The sequence below is a fragment of the Protomyctophum bolini genome (assembly GCF_963924005.1).
Source record: "Protomyctophum bolini genome assembly, chromosome: 5".
In the NCBI taxonomy this organism is placed as follows: Eukaryota; Metazoa; Chordata; class Actinopteri; order Myctophiformes; family Myctophidae; genus Protomyctophum; species Protomyctophum bolini.
The window spans coordinates 14,583,187-14,599,430 of NC_137866.1; the positions used below are offsets into that span (position 1 = coordinate 14,583,187).

The 16,244-nt window shown below is 43.6% G+C and overlaps 1 protein-coding gene across 1 annotated transcript in view; it reads left to right on the forward strand.

The window, feature by feature from the left end:
- Nucleotides 1–13,286: 13,286 nt before the first annotated feature.
- Nucleotides 13,287–16,244, forward strand: part of bgnb (biglycan b) — a 39,765-nt gene continuing 36,807 nt past the window's right edge. The window contains exon 1 of the mRNA XM_080764388.1: nt 13,287–13,607. The gene's annotated coding sequence lies outside the window, so the exon portion shown is untranslated. The remainder of the gene's footprint in view (nt 13,608–16,244) is intronic.

Here is a 16,244-nt window from a genome sequence, read left to right on the forward strand (position 1 = left end):
GTGGGAAGGTGAACTAGTTTGGGCCCGGGCGGCAGGACTGGGAGGTCTTTTCAAGAAAGAAAATCGCTGAGGGAAAGTGAAAATGTATGGTGAAAACGTCGAGGCCGCTTGAAAGGACCATTGGGAAAGACAATATAAACACAGTCCATGTTCCCTGTTAGCTGTCACCAGATGAGCTGGTACATAAACATCCATCGACAAGCCATTACACGCACAGGAGGGTCCCCCCCCCCGTGCCCCCCGCCTGTCAGCCCTGAGGGTCCTGTCCCGTCCCCCCCTCCTGTCAGCCCTGAGGGGCCCCTAGTCTGCTGCATGGAGGGCCCCCTAAACATGTAGGTGACGTCAGTCACTGCGGCGTCAGTCAGGTGTGTTTAGTGTGTGTGAGCCCCTCCACCCCCGAACGCACACGCAATAGTCTGCATGTATCTCAGTCGCAGGACGGAGGAGCGCGTTTCATCATGTAGATCGGCTACTTATTGTTCTAATGTTGGTAGTGCAAAGAAAAGAAACCGCAGTCACTCAATGTTAATAGTATTTGTGGTAGATAACAGTAGCACAATTTGAAATTTGCACCCTATGGCCAAATAATGATGTCTGTGTGTTTGACTCGTATTTGCCTGGATTGCAGAATTCCTATAATGACCATAATGCTTTGGTGCCCTGCCCCTCCATGCGGGAAGGGAGAGGCTGCGTGGAGTTGTGACTTGTAGTCCAGGAAGGAAGTGAGACCACATTTTCATGACGAATTGGCATCATGACTGAAATATATAAAAAACACATAGGCCCACACACAACCCCAGGAAAGTGTCTCTTGTGTCCTAAACATCATTAAAATAAACTCACTGCCAGACCCATCGATATGTATGCCACTGTCGCCATGCAACATGTTGTGAGCTTGAAGATGTACTATTTTCAGTATTTCTGGAAAGAAATTGCATCGTCCATTTATTGAAAAGTATAACAGTTTTGAACAAAGCCGACAGACGTATGTGTACAGTATGTGTCATAATATAGAGGTACAGTAAGGGGTGAGTGTGATATATTTTTATGTTAGCAGCAGAGGGTTGATGGGAGGTTCACAGAAGACAGTTTTACACAGCAGTGCTGTCCTTGACATTTTCATCAGGCATGCACTGCTGTTCTGGTTGACTAATACTAAAAGACTAAATATTTTCAGTGGTGGAAAGAAACTAAGTATGTTTACTCAAATACTGTACTTATAAGTACGTACAATGTTGAGAGATTTCAGTATTTCCAATTTTCAGTACTTTTACTTCAACTCCACTACATTCCAGCAAATATTGTACTTTTACTCCACTACAATTATTTGACAACTTATTTGAGTATAATATATTTCCAAATAGTAGCCTCAGTGTTTAATACGCTAATTAATTTTGGACCCCGGGCATTTATTTTATATTTCAAGTTCTGATCTGTGTGTACAACAGTGCTCTGACATGAGGAGCCAGATACATGTCCAGCAGACATACTGGATGTATTTCATCCAGTAATTTGAGACAAGAGGCGTACTTGCATTCATCCATATATCCATCTTCAACTTATGTTCAGCTTATCCGGGGTCGGGTTGCGGGGGCAACAGTTCCAGCAGAGAGCTCCAGACTTCCCTCTCCACTTGGATTCAAAGAACCCAAAGATGATGTCACTGTGTAAATGTATGTCTGTATTCCACATTCAAACCAAACATTTATTTGTTAGACTAAAACTAATATTAAGACTAGACTAAGACTAAAATATTCTGACATTTAGTCGACTAAGACTAGATGAAGACTAAACAATTTCAGATGACTATAATAGGACTAAAACGAAATGGTCTGTTAATCAAAAGACTAAGACGAAATTGGAATTTGCATGTTTCCATGCCAAGGAACCCCAAATTGAAATTGTATTTGGCTGTGGATCACCAACTGAAAATAATTTGTTCCAGGGTCCGCGGTCCAGGCACCTTGGCTGGTAATCCAATCTGGCAGTGTGCTGCGGGTTCGACTCCCGATCCCGACGGCCTCCCGAGGTCTATCCCTCCATAAAAAAATATAAAATAAAGGCGAAAGCCAAAAAACGAAAACATTTTTTTTACTGAAACTTTAAAGAAAACTCACAATATGTTGCATCGCCACGTATTTTGAGCTTCTAGATTGGCTATATTTTATTCGACCGCATCAGTGTAAAATAGGATTAAAGTAGCTAATCTGTTCGTCATTCCTGGAAACCGGTTTGAGAACCAGTATAAACTTCACAGCGTACCAAGCTGGAAGAACGGCCGGCCTGCGGACCGCAGAGGAATAAAAAATGATGGCCTCTAAAGAGGTTCTAAACTCATGGCAACTGGAGGAAGGAAGGCAACGCGATCCACAACAGCTGACACCGAGTTCAGTCCAAAAACAGAGCAGAGTTGGAGGAGGAGCATTGTGGCGAGAGAGAGCGGAGGAGAAGGAGTGAGAGAGTTGAAGGCTATGCAGTTAAGTGGAGGGATGGAGGGCTGGAGAGGAGAGATGGAGGGATGGAGAGAGGAGAGGAGAGTTGGACAGGCTTCTGAGCGCTGGCTTTTTCCCGTTTGGGAACCGAAGCCACAGGAGCGCTGGTGTCCTGCCAGCTTTATTGACAAAAGAGACTTAACAGATCTGAATGTTCCCGCTCTGTTTTTCTATCTCTCTCTCTCTCTCTCTCTCTCTCTCTCTCTCTCTCTGTCTCTGTCTCAGCTCTTTCTCGCCGTCTGTCTCTCTCTCTCTCTCGTTCGCTCGGCCTCTCTTGCTGTTCTGTTTTTCAACAGCTCGCTGAATGTTGAAAAAAAAGAAAGAAAGGAAAACAGAAGTGAACAATGCTTCATTCTTCTCCTTCACCCGACCCAGAGCGACGCTGCTCTCTCTGACGCAACATGTGACGCTCATTTAATCACTGCTTATGTGACATGACAATCTGTGTGTGTGTGTGTGTGTGTGTGTGTGTGTGTGTGTGTGTGTGGTCATTGCGGTCTGTGGACCAGTTGAAACTTGATGTCCCGAAGGTGGCCGAGCCTTTTCAGTAATAGCCCCCGAATTATGGAATGAGTTCTTTGTGCCCGGGAACCACCAGGGGTCCAAATGGGCCCTTAACTCAATTGCTGCCAGATTGAACCACACAGTGCAAGACCTTTTTTTATTTACATACCTTTAAGTAGTCACAGAATATTTTACCTCCTCTCCGATCGCGTCGCTGACCGTTGATAATCAGAGAGAAGTTCGCTGCGCATTCGCAAGGGGGAAAAACCGTGCATAAAACCGTCCATCTGTTCAATTAACCTCACGTCACCAGTCTTTCCACCTCACTGTTCAGTAGTTAGAGAGGACATTGAAAATGGAATGGTGGTCTCGGCTGAAGTGGAACAATCCCACTCAAGGACACTTCAGTGAGACCACAATGGAACAGAGCTTTCATTAGTATCATCGGTAACACCTGTGAAGAAAGTAGAAGGGGCCCAAGTTCTTTCCAAAATGGCGTGTGTGCATAGAGACCATTGTAAATTAGTGGATATTTTCCCTTCAGATGGGACATTCCATAAATAAGGGGCCGTGGGTTAAGAGGCAGAGACCCTCGTTGCTATCTATATCTATGGATCAAGAGCTCACCAGGTAGCATCTGTTGTCCAGTATTCCTCTCAGATTTATTGCTAATCGTGCAGTTGGAGGTAACGGGGAGAGCATTTAGTATACCAGAAGCCTTCAGGAAAAGGCCCGGTAAGTCATTCTTCATGCCTGACACAGAGGCCAGTGTCTCTGTTTTCACTTTGTTAAAGAACGCTTATTCTAAAAAGCCCCTTTGTGGAAAACACTGAGACTGATGCAACATGTTTGCAATTCAGATCGACTATATGTCTTATATGGTCAGGGCAGACTCCCTACAGGCTACAGTTACGTCGTACAGCCCATATAGAAAGCGGCGCCACCGTTATGCCAGTTGGAAAAACAACGATGAATAAAAATGATGAATTATACTGGCCGCTTCTCGCCGTATGCGGTCCTAATTTACAGGCAGTGCACTTGCTGAGCTGGCTGGCTCGCCGACTGACCGCTCCAGGTGTAGAGTTTCAGCTCAGCGGGTCTAAATGAAGAACAGAAGGTCCCCTGCAGATAGACAAAAGGTATCCTTCCTCCATGTTGTACTGCTTGTCAAGGTGTGAGTTGCAGACTTGAAAAGAAAAGGAGGGAATGCAAGGCACTCCGTCTTTGGTGAAACATTTATTTGAGTTTATTTGATGAGCAATGCAAATAAATAACGTGTTTAGACCAAAAGGTCTTCGCAGGGTCTATCTGCCAGCTTGGCTGATTAGCCACCCTTAAATACAACCAGGTGGTGGGTGTGATCCAATCATGTCATCACATCGTTATTATTTCATTGGCATATAAATTATTTCATTTTAGTTACATTATTTCGTTATATAAATATCATGTTGATTACACATCATAGGATGTTCAATAAATCAAAAAACTAATTATATAAAAATAACAAAACACCCAAAGTGACCAGCACCAGTGAAAAGTAAAAGACAATTATTGGGAAAACAAAGGAAAAAGAATAAAGTAAATATTTATATTGACACATTTAAAAATTAACCCAAATCACAGAAAAAATACAGGACCATCTGAGAAAAGGCATCGTATCTGGAACGATGGAACCAGAAAATGGACGCCACTGCTATGCCCTATATAGGAAATGGCTGCAGTAGGATTGATGGGAGAACACGGTTTACAAGGCAGTGAAAGCACACGCAAGGGCGGTCCGTCGGCGTGGATGGTTATAGCTCAACCGTCTGGGCACCTAGCCTGACGGCGTGCCACGGGTTCGACTCTCGATCCCGACGGCCTTTGCCACATGTCTCCCCCCCCATCTCTCTCCCCCTTTCCTGTCAGATTACTTTCAATTTATCAATAAAGGCGGAAAAAGCCCCGCGACTCCAAGGACCTGGCCTTCCACCTGTGGTCACAGACCTTTACTCGGTCACACTTTGCCCTGCTTCTTGGTACGAGCAGCAGGCAAATGTCTATCTACGTCCTGTAAGTAAACTTAGAAATAAAACTAGTGTTGACTAATCATTACAAGTTGCTCTTATTTTGAAGAGGAAGTCAGTTTTGGTTGTAGCCAAGCTGACATGACAGGCATTCGCTGTCGTCTAACCAAGAAGTAAACAAGAACCCACTTGGATTAAACACAAGCTTTTAGCCAAAGTTCATATACGGTATTTAGATATGAAAACCATGCATCTGTGACTTAAACAATGTACACTGTCACGGGGCAACCCGTGCCCAGTATATACAAAGACACATGAAACTGTTTCCTATAACATGCAAGGACTATTGTTTTAAACTTTATTTGAATGGTAATCACTGATTAGTTGTCTCTCCTGCACTGCTGGTGGCATCTCTCTTGATGAGGAAGGGGCCAAGTGCTATGCAGGAGAGGGGTGTTTCTCCTTATTCTTTGAGTAATTGTCATTGAGTGTTCATTCTGTTTTATACTTGTTTAATTGTAACACATTATTTAGAATGTTTAGGTTACTGTTTATTCAAGGTGGTTGGAAGTATTTATTTATTAGTGTAGTATTTGAGAAGAAATGTGCTAATTGAGTCTGTGCCCAGTGGTAGGACCCACTCCTATTTAAAGGAGGCTGCAGGGACAGGCTAGTGAGTTGGATGTGGGCATTGACACAAATGACATCCCTGAGGGAGAGCTACAGGGCCTTGTGTGATCAAGGTGCAGCCTGAAGAGAGCTCTCATCCTGTTTGGGTTTTGTTAAGGAGTGTTGCCCAAGTATTTATTTATCTTTTTGTACTTTCTTTATTTTGTTGCCTGTAATATAGTTTGCTATTGAGAATTATTGCACTGAACAATTGTATGGACTTTTGGTGGAGGAGTTTGGGGAAAATAAAAGCCCTTAACGAACATTTCTGACTGTTCTTGGAGCCTTGGCCGTTCGGGCAACTTCACATACACACTTTGGAAGTACGTTAAACATGGAACGTCTGCAGCATTAGGTGAGTAGTTCATTGGATTCTGTCAAGGCTCATGCTAGTAAAATCATCAACAACCGCTGCCCCAAAACACATGGTAGGCTACAGTACACTGAGTACAGTATTGTTGCTGTCACTTAGTTCACCTATAACACATGGTATAGGCTACAGTACACTGAGTACAGTATTGTTGCTGTCACTTAGTCCTGCTTATGTCAGGCTCATAAATAGTGCTTGTATACTTGGAACTGTTTGGCCGCCGTGCCAATTCTAATAAACATTTTAGTTCATTTTGTGTTCAAGTGTGTCTGCCGTATGTGCACGTACATGAACTCTCAAATGGTTTTAATTTGTGTGAGAGAGAAATGCAGTAGCCGAGGCTTGTACTGTAAGACCCGCAGTTGCGGTGATGTGTTTATTTTATATTATATTGAGAGCAGGCTATTATATTGCACCATAATGCATCGTATCGTATGGGGGGGGCAATCGTGCACTCTGCAGCAACTACTTCTCCTGGGGGATCCCGAGACGTTCCAAAGCCAGTGAGTGGATGTAATCACTCCAACTGCGCCTTAATCTGCCTCGGGGTCTCCTCCCAGTGGGACATGCATCGAGGACCTAGGCCTAGGGAGACGCTCGAGAGGCATCCTTCACCTGGGGTAATGTTTTATTCCCTGACTGTACAATCCATCGGTTTCCTGCTGAGAACCATGGCCTCAGATTTGGAGATGCTGATCCTCATCCCAGCCGCCGTACACTGGACTGCAAACCGGTCCAGTGAGAGCTGAAGGTCTTGGACCGATGGTGCCATCAGGACCACACTGCAAACCAGTCCAGTGAGAGCTGAAGGTCTTGGACCGATGGTGCCATCAGGACCACACTGCAACCGGTCCAGTGAGAGCTGAAGGTCTCATCAGGTGCCATCAGGACCACATCATGATGCAACCCTTAGCTCACCGAGCCGTATACCCTCTCTGCCACGACTTCACCCGGAGATCCTGTCCATGAAAATCACAAACAGGATAGAACACAAACGCATGCATGATCTAAATATGTAGGACTGTATTTTGCGTGTCTTAAGTACCAGGTCTTATTACTTAACTTAAGACCTGGAGGCGTGGTCAATGCTCTTTGGCCACTTAGAATAGCCAAATGGCATTGATCACGCCTCCAGGTCTTAAGATAAGTAATAAGACCTGGTACTTAAGACACGCAAAATACAGCCCGTAGTGTGCACAACCCACACACAGTATAAATACAAACAAACACATTTACTTTTCACCCTCTTGCTGGGGCGTGTAATCACATGTTATATCTCTCCTTTCAGTATTGTGCATGTCTCCATTCTGCATAATTGTACAGGCTTTTTCTTTTTCTTTTTTTTCAGACAGCACATTACTGTCTAAGAAACCACACATCCACATTTAGGCCTATAATACTCCTGGTCCGTGCATGTACAGTATGTGCACACATCCCACAAAAGCTTGCATGACATGACCAAAGTAGATCTCTGCTGTCTTCACACATAATTTATCCATTTGTAATCAAAGTATACTTCATGTCTTTTGATTGATTGGTTGATTTTATTTTAGTGATAACAAAAGAGCACAGAGCTGCTTTCCGACATACTAGTTAGAAATAACAGAGGATGTTAAACACAAGAAAGCCTTTAGGCTTATTTCCCTTGTGGTCCTCAACAAAAAACACACTGAAACAACATGACAAAACAACACAATAACATATACATCATCATACAGTACATGATGATACATCATACATCATACATCATGTCAGATCAAATGCATATCAAATATCTAAATATTGACTGAAGCAACTTGTCCAGAGTGCACACAAAAGTCAGAGCAAACGTGAAAATGACCCCAGAAGAAGAAGTGTTTATCCGGGGCTCCCTCTGTCAGAATAAGTCACTCTCTGAAGTGCTTTCAAGTGTCGAGACGCCTGCCATCTTCGGCCTCCATCCATCATCATAACGTCTGAGACGGCTAAACTGTTAGCCCGGCGTATCATCACACCCGACGCAGATGTTTCATGTCACAACGAGCAGGGGGCCACCCCGGAGCCCCTCGCCTCGACCCCGTCCGTCATGCAGAGACTGACCCCGGGACCGAGAGAGAGAGAGAGAGAGAGAGAGAGGCGTCACGCTTTTCTTATGCCCCCGTCCACCCAATGTTCTACCCGGCGACAGCAGCTTCCTGTGTTTGTTATTGGAGGAGGAGGAGGGGAGCCGTGGCTGATAAAATAAAAAAGCACCGCTATGCAAACACACGCACGCACACACACACACACACACACACACACACACACACACACACACACACACACACACACACAAAGAGAGACGGGCAGCCGATGCATTCCTCCGGCTGACTCAGGGAGGCCTAAGTTAACAGCAAGAAGAGAGAGTGTAATTGAAAGGAGGGAGAAGGAAGATGACGTGAAAGATGGTTGCTTGCTGTGGACAGATAGTGTTATTAGAAGACAGAGTGGAGAGAGAGCAGCAGAGAGAGTACTCCTCTCTCGCTGGCCCGTGGCGTTCGGTTCCAGTGGGAAGGGTCAACTATTTGAGGTCAGGCAGAATGTGCTTATGGCAGTGCATCCTTCAGAGCGGGCCGGTCGGCCGGTGCAGTGCAGTGTGTGTGTGTGTGTGTGTGTGTGTGACCCGCCCCACTCATCCTCCATCATCGAGCTCATTCAGCAGGCGTAGCGGCAATGAGCATGAAAACGAACCTTTCAAAACGGGCCGAGAGCCAAGTCAGAGGCACCGTGTGAGTGCATTCCAAAGTGCAACCCCCCCCAAACGAAAACAACAAAAACAGTAGACCGATATTGGTCTGCATTTTATTCTACATCCCTCCCATTCCAACGCATGCACACACACACACACACACACACACACACACACACACGCTTTACATGAGCAGCGACTGGGTACATTCTATAATCTCTAGAGACGCTCAGTTTAGATTGAACACACACAGGAGAAGAAGAGGGGAAAAAAATAGTTTAATTTGGACGCCAAACCCTCCGGCTACAGACCAACGCAGTAATCAGCCAAACCTCAGAGAGAGAGAGAGAGAGAGAGAGAGATGGGGTGGTGGAGGGTTGGGGACAGTTAAGAAACTAAATAGAAATTCCATGTACACAATCCTTAACAAAACAAAAAATAATTGACAAAATGAAAGAGTGACAAAGAGAGCTGCAATGTTATCTCTAAAAATCTATTTAGTCTGGTCATGCCAGGCTGGATAGAGAGAGAGAGAAAGAGAGAGAGAGAGAGAGAGAGAGATTCTTGATCTGGTCTGGTCTGGTCTGGTCTGGTACCAGCAGTGGTGGAAAAAGTACTCAAATGTTTCACTTAATTAAAGGTATGATGGTATCAATACTGAAACGTGGAAATACTCTGTTACAAGTAAAAGTCCGTAATTCAGTGAGTAAAAGTACAAAAGTATTGACGTCAATATGTACTTTGAGTACCAAAAGTAAAAGTATGCATTGTGCAGAATGTCCCATTTTCCCCACGTTTTCAAATCCTTTGAAAGATGGTCTATTTTCAATTGGCCAAAATGTAGAAGTGGATAATGTATGTTTTGTACTACCGTTAATAATCTAAATCTACTACGTAACTAAACCTTTCAAATAATTGGAGTGGAGTGGAGTGAAAGTATAATATTTGACTCCGAGCTGTAGTGGATTATAGAAGTAAGACTGCTGACTCTGTACTAATTGAAACCCAGAGTTTATGAGTGAATACAGGGCACAGTAGAGCCTCTGGGCCTGGGGCACCGCGACGATGATGGTGATGACAATGAAGACAACGGTGATGACGGACATGGTAAACTGTCGGGGGCTGCAGAGGAAAACAAAGATCATGGCGATTATACGGATACAACTGCAAATTGTCTTTGTTGTTCAACGTAGCTTAGAAGCAAATAAATAAAAGGTTCCCCAGATGGTTGAATCATGCCATGGGGCACTGCTTCACCGCTGCATGCTGCACTCTCTCGCTCTCTCTGGATGCTGGCATGCATTGGCGAGGAGGAGGAAAGCAAAGAAAAGAACACCCCATCCTGCCAAAAAGACTAAATTTAATACAATGTCCGTGAGAGCAGGAGACAAAATCATACGTTTTGTAATCACAGCCTCGGCGGTGCATTTTAAAGCCATCGTTTTTCCCAAATTTAAACACATCTTAAAGAGTGTTGATTTGTGGGGTATATCCCACTACTCTCGGTGGATAATCAGAGTGCCAAAGCATATGATGATCCAGCTGGGTTATCCTTCCTTCCCCCGTGGCATGTATGTCACTGTGGATGAGAGAAAAAAGGGTTGAGAAGAGATTGAGAAAATAACAGTTTTTATTATCATTGTCTCCAAAAGCTGCACTACTGTATATCTTTGCTAAAGCTTGCTTTGTTTTCAGGTGCAGGATAGACCACAATCAGGGCTTGGAGAAATTGCACTTAAGTGACGCCTGTGATTCTGGCAGACTCTTCAAACGCCCTCGGTTCAATGTGTCATCTGACACAAATAAAATTAACTTTTTTTTTAGACGTGCTGGTAATTAAATAAACAACTTATAAACTGGCCCATACCACAAACCTATACGGATAGGAACTCGTTCTCTGTGGTGAATGTTATATACAGTAGATCTTCCAATGGCTCTCAAAATAAATCCTGTCATGTACCATGCTACTAAAGACCAAGAGGAACAGAGCACAGAGTGCTTTGTGCCATTGAGTATCCACCTGTATCCAACATGTCATGATGACTCTAAAGGCATATTAAATTCATACTCACCTAAAACCTACAGGTTTAGGTGAGTATAAGGTGACCACCGGAAATTACAACATGACGTCACTGAGCCGTGGTGACAAGTGACTCACTGCTCACCCAAACACTCTGTTTTTACTAACCTCCGAAAATGTGAGTTATCCAAAACGAGTATGAAAAGGCCTTAACAGTAACCCTTTATACACTAGATGCCTTATTATTTAATTTGTTGCTTCTTATTTTGGAGTCTCCTTCACATATGGTGTTATTTCCATATTATGTCAAAAACTACTTTTAGTAATTTTTTATACTGTAGTGTAAATAGATTTGTGAGCCTAAAGGCCTGGTTTTGTGTGACCGCGATTCACCGAAAACTCAGAACTGGACTATGAATAGGCCTTAAGAGCTTTTCAACTATCAGGGGTTTATAATATTTATACTGTCGTCTATTTATGTACTAGCCCTTGTGTGTATAATATACCTGTATGTGTAGCATGTTGGTGGCATTATTTGTTAGGTTGGCAGTATTATTATTGGACACTAGTGGTTATTCGACAGCATTGGCGTGTGGTGTGTAGGCTATTTAGAGGGTCACAGCAGGTGCAGTAATCAGACAGGGCCACAGTGACAGCAGGTAGCCTACTGGGAAGCAAACCGTTCTTACCAGCCAGGCAGGCAGGCAGACATAGAACCACTACAGACCTGACACTGCAATATCACTGGTATGTTCATTTACAACTGCCGCTACAATAAATACACCTAAACCTGGAATCTCGACTGGACATCAGTCTGTTTGTTTCACACTGCACTGAGTGGAATAGAAAGAGAGTCGCGACACGCTTGATATCGCTTCAAAGCAGGTGCCTGTGGGCTATAGTTCCAAACATTGGAACTATCCCATTGAGATAGAATGAGCACTTCCGCATTCCATTGTTACAATGGGAGTGAACGCTAGTGTCGCCACTCTCTTACTAGATTACTCTGACACTGCGTAGGACCACACCTGTGAAGTAACGTGCCAAAGATAAATTAGAGCATATGCGAGTGACTCATCATTCACTCATTCCCTCATCATCACTTTCTCGCCTTGACAGCCCATACATCCAAACAGAAGTCCTATCTGATGGCATTAAACTACGTTAAACTAACTTTGCCACTCAATTTGCCACTCACTTTATGCATGCTCTCTATAGAAAATGTTGGAATGTGAACATTTTTAAATGCATAATTTGCTACAATGATTGCACATATGTTTGGTGTTTGTCAGTGGGACGAAGGGGATTTGGGATGGCAAATTTTAATGGGAGCTACTTTTTCATTGTCACCACTGTCCACTGCATACTGTAGGTACAGTACCATGAAATAGAACACGAGTCAGGGCTTGGAACCATTGCACCCACTGTAAGCAATGTCTGTGATTCTGGCATTCTGACTCTTCAAAAGCAATCGAGACAATGATCTGTTTTAGAGCTTGTGTTGTAATTGGCGGTGCTTATACGCATTGCCGTTTGAATCAAAGTCAGTGTAAAACATGTGCCAATTACAGACCACAGACACTATACCCTCTAATGAGGTCAGTTGAGACGTCAAGTTGGACAGCAAGCAACACACGCCATTTTTATTTATACCTCCCTCTCTCTCTCCTTTCTCTCTCTCTCTGTCTCTCTCTCACAGTGGTGTAAAGTCACTAGTACGTACATTTACTCAAGTACTGTACTCGAGTACGATTTTGAGGTGATTTTGCTTTACTGCAGTATTTCCAATTGTCAGTACTTTTACTTGTACTCTGAGGCAAATATTGTACTTTTACTCCACTACAATTATTTGAAAATGTTAGTTACTAGTTACTTTGTAGATTTTGATTAATATTACAGCCCAGCATTTCGGCCATTTGAAAATAGTCATCATTAATGTCCTGCTTTGTTCCAGTCAGTCAGTCAGTCAGTCAGTCAGTCAGTTAGTCAGTCAGTCAGTCACAATTAAACACACATTAAACTCACATAAAACATAATGTGCAATAATGCGCCATGAGTAAATAATGTCAAGGAGTCCTGGTCATTTGCAGATTCAAGCACAGTTGTTCCTTATTTCCTTACTTAGTTAACTTTGTTTTCAAATAATAATTACCTATTTCAAATTAATGTCAATCCTCTCTCTAGCCCTCTTTCTAATTCAACTCATCTCTCATGTCCCTCCCTCCCTCCCCCACCCCTCTCTCTCTCTGAGCCTGTCTGTCACAATTAAACAACATGCAGACAGTAATAGGTTATACATTCAGTGAATGACAACAAATTCTGAAATATAATTTCCATATCAATCAATCTAAATATACTCTCTCTCTCTCCCTCTCCCTCCCTCTCTCTCTAGCCCCCCCCCCCCCCCCTGCTCCCTCCTTGAGCATCCAAAAAAGGGAGGGAGGGAGAGGGAGGGAGGTTGGCTTGTTAACTTTATGGGTTCGACCCCCCCAATACACTCACTCGGTCATTTCCTCGGTTTGGACTACAGAGAGCAGACCGACTGCTCCGTGCTCCCTCTGACAGACAGTGGCACACACGCGCACGCACACACACAGTGCCACAGTGCATACACACACACACACACACCCACATACACACTGCGTAACGGAGCTGCAGTCTGGATGTCAGAGGACCGGAGGGAAACGACAACACGACCTTTATTACCCTCGAATGTGATCCATATATCTGTACATTTATCACGAGGATAATCTTCTGTGAAACCTCTGAAGAAAAGCACACTTCAGTCCTGCTGTGTGGGGGATTTGGAATCATATTATTAATCATTTCTACTTACAAGGTAGGGCAGACACGTCTTATATTGTTTTTGCTGCTTGGAGTTTAGTCTAGAGTTGGCTACTTGGCTTTGTGTTACTTCGGCTGATTTAGTTGACATATCTCATAGGCTGATATGATGTTTTGAATGGGATATATATTTTCTATCAAGTTTATTTTAGTCATACACAGACGTGTATGTTAAAATGGAAGTATTCGGCTTTATTTTCCACAATGCATGATGCAATTGCCAATTACATCAGAACATCACCTGTGTACATTTAACCTGTTGCATCACACATGACGCGCTGATGCTGCAGTCTGGTTCAATATGTTCCCCCCTCTATCAACAGTAGATGGCGCAAGGGATATCACTATATCTTAAACTGCAGGCCTTACCTGTTGTATCCTATCCTAATTAATACACACACTATGGTTAGGTTGTTTATTTAGGCCATTTATTCTTGGCCTCTTATCATGACTTTAGGCTATATGGTGAATTATGCCATTCCAGTCAACTAAGTTTGTTGTTTAGATTTGATAAAATTATCAGTGACTGTAGTGTTATATTAATGTATTAAAATAATGATTCCATGAAGAACACAGTCAGATGCATACAAAATACATAGGCTTGGTTCTCAACCAGTGGCCCAGGGACCATCCGTGGTCCTTGAGGGGGTTCCGGGTGGTCCCCAGCTAAATGAGAGAGTTGGTCCAAATGGACCCTTATAAATCTTTATATAGTGTGTAAAGTGAAACCAAATGGACCCGTAAGGGTCTATTTGGTTTTTTGGGGTCAATTTGGTCCGTGACTCAAAATGGCGAATAAATAATGGACCTTTTGATATGAAAAAGGTTGAAAACCAACCACTGCAGGGCTACAGTGAATGACACTGGCTTTCTGGCTGCTTTCCTCCCTGTGCTTGGCCTCATTCTGTCTAGTGTCGGTGATCTCATGCAGTACATCCAGCGGTGGGTAGCTAGCTACCATGTATGAGCCACATATAGGAATTAATTCATCCATTTTGGACCATATAACTGTGATGAGTCATCGAAAAAAGACACAAGACACACTGTACTCTGTACTTGGTGTAAACCAGTGGTTCTCAACCTGTGGGTCGGGACCCCAAGGGGGAGTCGCCCCCCCTCCACCTCCCATGTGATTTTTGGGGGTATTTCAGAGGAGTGTATTTTTTAATACTTCAGAAAGAAAGAAAGAAAAAACTAGAAATCCTCGGAGCACAGGTCTCCGCCAGGTCAGGTAGGTTATTCTGGGCCAATCAGTATGGAATGTGAAAAATCTGAAAGACACGTTTTGTTTAATGACTATATAAAGATGCTGTGTAAAAAATGTGCGTGATGTTTGTACAAAATCTGTAGGAGACACTGTCAAACAATGTGTTTAGCAATAATCGGTCTCCTCATACCCGGAAGTTATGTGGGAACGCCTATTGAGTGGCAAAACAAGCTACTTTCTGGCCTTACCACCCCCTACATCCAAACGGAAACGTCCTGATTGCATTAAACAATGTTAAATAACATTAAACTCACTTTGCCATTCACTTTATGCATGCAGTATACCCTCTACAACAGGCCCATGTGAAACTATTTGGGGCAGAGGTTCTGCTTTGGCATCCAAGGAGTGTTTGTGTACGGTTACTACGAGAGACACCGTGCCATGCCGTTCCAAACGTTGTGAAGTTCGATTGAGCCGAGTCGGCGCCATTTGAGTTACGTGCTGATTGGCACAGAATCGTGAAGTCATGTTTTGGCGAGAGCGTTTGCCCCAACTGCCACTCAAAGTGTATGGCTACTAACCAATCACAGCATGTCCTTGCACAAGTGCACTGGCCAATCACAACTTGTCCTTCCACAACTGATATAGGCTTTGGGATGACACGCAAAGCATAGTCTCCGCCATGCCTTCCGGCCTGGTGGAGACAAAAAGAACATTACTGTGTCAAAAGTAGTCAACAAACCATTCTATAAAATAATATAAGAAATTAACTGTGAAAATGCCTTGCAGTTGTTGTTTTTTGTTTCTTATGTCTTTTTCCGCCCACTCTTTCTCTTTTCTTTGTCCTCCTGAAATGTACCACCTGAAGTATTACTGACGTGCCTGTCTCTGTTTGAGTGTGGACTCGATGTCTTATATAGGAAAAAGGACTATACTATACAGAGACATTGGAGATGTTGCCACATGGAGGGGGGATGAGGGAGGGAAGAGGGGTGGGGAAAAAAAAGAAAAGAAGAAAATCTTGGGAACTGCTCTTATATCGTTTGTAGAAATGCTATATGTACAATTATACTGCACTTTCCGAATAAAACAAATATTATAAAAAAAAAAAAAGAAAATGCCTTGCAACGCGAGCTACTGTGAGCTTGTAGATCTGCTATTTACACATTTATCTGTGGAACCAGCTCAGTGGCCTTCTGGTTTGAGTGTCCGTCCTTGGAGGTCGGGGTTTGATCCCCGGCCAGGTCTTACTAAAGACCCACTGCCTTCCTGCTTGGCACTCATCCGCCATCAAGGGTTGGATTGGGGTCCCTGCGACATATAGCGTCATGTCCAGGGGGTGTACTTGTACATCAAGCTGCCTCACGCTACAGAAACAGGAAATAGGCTCCTGCTCTATAGAGCATCGCAGTCCTGCCCCTTTCA